We start from the raw sequence: 6301 nt of genomic DNA on the forward strand, positions 1-6301 counted from the left end.
TTAGACTCCAAGGATCAATATATTTAAGGTCAATTATGGGAATAATGTTTAGAGTTTCCAAATAAATAATTATAAAGTCTGTTCGTTGAATATGTCAAGTTTAGACAATTGCTTATTAAAGGGGGAAAGGCAAAACTATATAAGAAAAGATTGGCTTCCTTCCCCTTAATGAATATTTCAAAACTTTGTTTCTGTATGTTAGGTAGCTCTGAAGTTGACGTTTGGAAGATTTAAAGTCATGTCTTGTTCAAAAGCCTATTTGGAAAAATAAAAAAATGACCAAGATAACAGAAAACATACTTTGTTGGACCTATTGGACATTATGTTTAAACTTCAAAAAATATGGTCTGAAGGCAACGTTAAACCATTATCACATTCTAATTTTTTGTCTTAGCTGCCTTATATGAAAACTACTATAATTTGAATAATGACTTTTACAAGAATTCTATTTGATTAATTTTGTATATGTTATTTTAAAAATGTGAGCACATGTAATTGAGTTTATTTTATTAATTTTTTTTATATTATTTCAGCAAGCTGGTGATGCAAATGAACCAGAGTCTCCTTTGGGTACAAGACAATCATCTGGTGGAAGTAACATTTAGGGAATTTAGGGATTTTATGATATTGTTTTGGATAAAATTATACTTAATTTATTATGAATTGAGTAATATTTCTTTCTTTGAAACTACTTCTGTAATTGTATTGACTTCTAGCCTATCGTGTCATTATGTTAAGTGAAAAAAAAAGTGTGGAAACTGGATGAATTGAATATAAATTTTGATTAAGGTTGTTTTAACTACTTTTCTTCTAGCTTACTGTTGTAATTGTATAATTGTTTTTTAATTTATTTTTCTAAATTCTTTCTTATTTACGGGCTTTTGTTCTATGGTATCATTTTTTTTATGAGGAATCATATTTGTTTGGTATTTAATAATTTTAAAAAGAATTTAAATTTACTTAATTTTGAGATTGAAAAAAAAATTAAGATGAAAAGAAAGAAGTTAGTGGAAATAGGTAGTTATTATAGACGATAACATCCATTGTTATGGAATCCAGTCCCACAAAATAAAGGAGGTTAAAAACTCCCACAAAATAATAGCCAGTAATAGAGGAGGTTTTTACCCTCCGCAGAAAAACCTCCGCAAATTGAATGTGATACCGGGAGTCGCAGAAAACTCCCACAGATAGATTGTGGCGACTCAAACTGCGGGGGTTTGAAAAACCTCCAGAAATTATTTAGCGGAGGGCGAAAACCCCCGCAAATCGTAAAAAAAAAACCTTAATTAAATAACGTTTTTTTTTGTAGTGACAAGATTCTTTTGATAGATGTGGGATGAAAACATTCTCTACAGAAAAATAAAATAAACATATAAAGATATTTTGAATTGTACTTAGCTTAATTCTTATAGTTTGATAAAGATTTTTCATATCGGACAAAGCAAAGATCAAAAGATATTGTGTTACTCAAGGAAAAAACACTTATATCATACAAGATTGTTGTTTTAGAAAGCTTTGTGTCTATCCGATGAAACACATTCATGATTTATACTTTATTGTAAATGTACTAAATCAAGATTAACAAGAATCACTTTGAACTTTATTCTAACATTATTAGATAAAAATATGTAGGGCTTCAATATTCATAATAGAGTATGAACCATAATGCTTGACCACGAACCGAGATTAGTCCAAAACGGAGAACCACGAAACCATAATTTTAAACCTAACTTTTAAAATAAAATAGAAAAATAAAAACAAAATATTACTTATGGAGACAAAGTTTCATGATTGTCACCAAAGTAAATTATGAACAGAGACAGAGATTCTCAAATGACATGAGAATGATAGTTGTTAAGAAGCTTTGCGATGTGGTTAAAGAGAGTTAAATGGTGAACATGGATGGATTGTGGCAACCATGGGTGGTGGTAATAAGCTTGGAGTGATGGCCAAGAACATGGAATGAGGAATTTGACCATGTGAGAGACTAATAGAAACGGCGAGAATACGAGAACAAAGTGAAAGTTTGAAAGCTATTTTGTTTGAACATATGATCATACTTATATTGCTTATAATATTTATTATTTTTTCCATAGATATTTATTCCCTTAAAAAAAGATCACATTTCATACAATTTTCCACATGTTTGGAAATTGTTTATGAAATATTTTTATATGTAATTAATAATGAACATAAATACGTGGAAAATATTTTATGAATAATTAAGCTTCGTATAGTATCTAGTTGTATTTTTTGGTGAAAAAGAAAAGAAAAGATTTGTTTTACACTTCTATGTGCTTCTATGAAATCTAGAATAATTGTCTTGACATTTTATCAAATGAGCTTTAATAATGATTCTTATTTTTAAGCATTGATTAAATGAGTAGAGAATTACAACTTTTCCATGCATACAATTTTCAATTAATTCATTCCAAGCCAAGACACTCTCGATTGACGAAAAGGTAGTTTACCTATAACATTCAAGCTTGTAAGAGATATTTTGTGAGTGTTTGAGTTAAAAATGACTATTTAATCATCATACTCTTTATAATAACATCTATTTATAGATTTTTTATGTCTGCTAATTAGTATAATAACAAACACATAGTATAACCCAGTTCTTGTTAATCTTATGATAAGTTTTGATTATAATATATATCTTCACATATACTTGAATTATTATCTTCGCCTTATTTTTGGAGTCATTATTTCATTAGATCTCTCAAATCCTAATATTTATTAGATCTTTTGGATCTGACAATAATATATGATTTAAATTGGATAGGTACTTGAAAACAATGAGACCCACGTTCAATATGTCATTGATTAAGTGCAACCATGGAAGATGAAGAATGTAGGATACTCTAACATAGAAGATTTTGAGTCTTTTGGATCCAGTGAGAGAATGTTAGGTAAATTTTCATCCACTTAAATTCTTCTGTGCATTAGCAATCAAATCATACATTACTTGAATGAATATGAAGCAATAGAATTAGTGTCTAAATAAACATATACTTCATCAAGCTTCATTATTTCTATTTTAAAAAAAACACTTTGAAAAACTCGCCCTATTCAAAACCATACCCAAAATATGTTTTCTACTTTTTTTTTTCCTATGTTTGTGGGAGTAGTAAATAGACGTGTGTATAAAGCATTTGAAAGAACTCATAATAATGCATGCTTCTAGAATTGGTGGTTTTCAAAGGTCAAACTAGTCTAAGAACTTCTATGTTTTGGACATTTTACCTTATGTTCCATTTCTTGGATGCAAATTCAATTTAGCACAAATTGACACTATCAAATACCAGGAGTGTCTTTAAAGACTTCAAAGGTTAGCTCGTAACAATTCTCACGAAAGTTAAGATTTTGTTTTTATTTTATTTTATGTCAATGAAGGTTGCTTAAAGAGATCATATGTGGGAGAACTTTTCCTTATTGTGAGAAGGAGAATGATAAAATTACTATAATTTTTTAGATAGTTATAAGATTAAAATATAATTGTATATATGAGTTTTAATTAGCCTATCGATTTTGATTTATAAACATTCTTAGTTCATGTCAAATGTGAAGCATGAGAGTTCAACGTTAATATGTAACTTTTTTTCAGCTAAACTTATAATATTGATACGTGAAAAAGAGCAAGAAGTGTAAGAAGAAGCTGAATCTTATAAAGTAGATTTTCTTGTGTTCTTGTAATTTTCTTTTAGTGGTAGCAATCCATGTTTTTCAGTTCAGTTAGAACATCATCACATTAAAACATAAATGATGGTCAAGCAACAATTTTTTAATATCATGTGTTCACTTAAATATTCACATCATTAATCAACAATTAATATTCTATGGTTACTTAAATCTTGTTAGTTTATTACATGGCCACCATCTTGATGGTGTGAAATGGTAGTCATTATAAAAAATAAATAAATAAAATTAAATAACTTCTAAACTTTTCATAATTTTTGTTTATATATATTGTGTTTGATATAAAGTAAATATTCTCTTACACACATTTACATTCATTTGACACATTATTTTTTATTATCTTATTATAAAAATCATATTAAATGAATGTGTGTCAACCTACCATTACTCTATATTTTAACACTTTCACAAATTATTGCCTCAATTTCTAAATGTACTCTCACAGTTTTAAAAGAGTCAAATATGATTTTTTTTTTCTTTAATTTCTTTTTAAAAATTGTGTTTCATTTTTAAACTAAATTATATAACTAGTTCATAATTATAATTTATGATAATCATATAAAATATCTTTATTAACAAATATTATGCGGAATATTTGTTGTAACATCCCAATTTAGTAATATAAAACTACTAAAATGAACATTTACATAGATAATGATATAACAAACTATAGATTTGCGAAAAATAAAATTCTTCACCTGAAGGACCAAAAGTACAACCTACACTTCAAATTTCACATCTAACTTCCCGCTTAGCTAACTGAGCAGATTGCATCCTGTTAATCCCCAGGCAAGTGTACCCGATCGTATCAAGTAATAATAAAATGGTAAGTCTAAGTATCGTTTTCCCAAGAGACTCATGGCACTAAACTGATGTGCTTTTGCTTAACCAATCAAGACTATAAGAACAATATTTTGGGGTTTTTGAATATGAAGTACAGAAAAATAAACATGAATGCAATTTGATCAATTGAGGTTAAACACAAAAGTGGATGGATGATATTGATAATATGAGATGGATTTGTTGCTAGGGTTCAGATTTCACCTAATCACTCTCATATATCTACTATTCTTATTAAATTCGCTTTATTGTCAATGTCACGCGGCTTTCTAATCTACTCAAAACCTGATTCCTCGGTGAAGAGAGCCTATTATCAATTACTAGTTTACCATTCCTAGTCTCCCTAAGTAATCAGTAACGCATGATAAACAAAAGTTTAAAGCAATTAGCCGTCCTACTCCTATTCATATGTAGTATTACTTAACCAAGAGAATTCCTATCAGTTTGAGACTTCCCCGTATGTTTCCGTATCGACAAAATCAGAGATCAATACACCGAATGAGTTAAACGATGCAAGCATGAAAATCGGATAAAAAAACCCAAACTATTAATAATACAAGCATGTGAATAAAACAAGAATTTTGATATAAGAGAGTTTAGAAACTAGGTGAATATGGAATGGAAGAGATGGAAACCCTAAAAAGGAGAAAAGGAGAGCTGTCACCATCTCCGAATCTGCCCCCACAAGGGTGAAAAATATGTTTCTATGCCTAAGCCATCGAAAGATACAAACCCTAAGACGTTTTGACCTTTAAATAGGACATAAAAATAACAGAAAACAGGTCAAAGCCCAAACAGATCATAAAAATAGCACAAAATATATCAAATCACGTTTTGGTTGACTTTTTCTGGATTCTGGTTGACTTTTCAGCAATTTGGTCAACTCTAGTAAACTTTTTAGCATTCTGGTTGACTGATTGACTTTTTTGGTTGACTGGTTGACTTTTCTGAACTCCAACCATTTGATACTTCAACATTTCTTTCAATTCATTTCAAAAAACTACAAAATTAAGGGAATTTAATGATAAAATCATAAAACATGTCCTCAACTCTTTTATTCACAAAACTAAAGAAAAATCATGAGTTAAAGAAAGTTTCTAAGTCAACAAGGGTGCATTTGATATCAAAATTAAGTATAAAAATAACGGTTTTTCAACCGTTATCACATCCCTAAGCTCACATCATTAAGGTGATCATCGCAAAAGAAACACAACACAACCAAGATACAAACACAAGTAGAAGGGTGAGCTAGATATACAAAGATCATACTATTAGAATAACACACAACATACATGCTTAGTTCAAGTAAACTAGATCACACATCACAACATGTTATATTTTAAACTTGACTCGTCCGGACATAGAATGATTGCCAAGCTATGGTGGGTCCTGCGCTCGTGGTGGCTTCTATTGCTTTGCAAAGTCATTGCCAATGGGTTTCACCCTACCACACTCACGAGGTTTAGTTTGTACCACGCCTTGGAGCATACTGAAAGCCTCGAAGACTAAGACCTCCTACTACTCCTCACAACATAGATCAATCCTCTTTAAGTGAGAATAAAGACTATTGGAGTTTCAGGATAACCTCCAAAACTGAGCTTCCTGCAAATCATTCTAAACATACTGAGGGAACCACCATGAATCCTCTCCTTGAGGATCATGGAATTACGTCCAATAACTATACTTTTCACTTTCAACACCATTCATATCTCTTACATTCATATACTTTCAATTTAGCAATATAACATCAATCATACTTTCA

This window comes from Vigna radiata, chromosome 2, assembly GCF_000741045.1.
Source record: "Vigna radiata var. radiata cultivar VC1973A chromosome 2, Vradiata_ver6, whole genome shotgun sequence".
Lineage (NCBI taxonomy): Eukaryota > Viridiplantae > Streptophyta > Magnoliopsida > Fabales > Fabaceae > Vigna > Vigna radiata.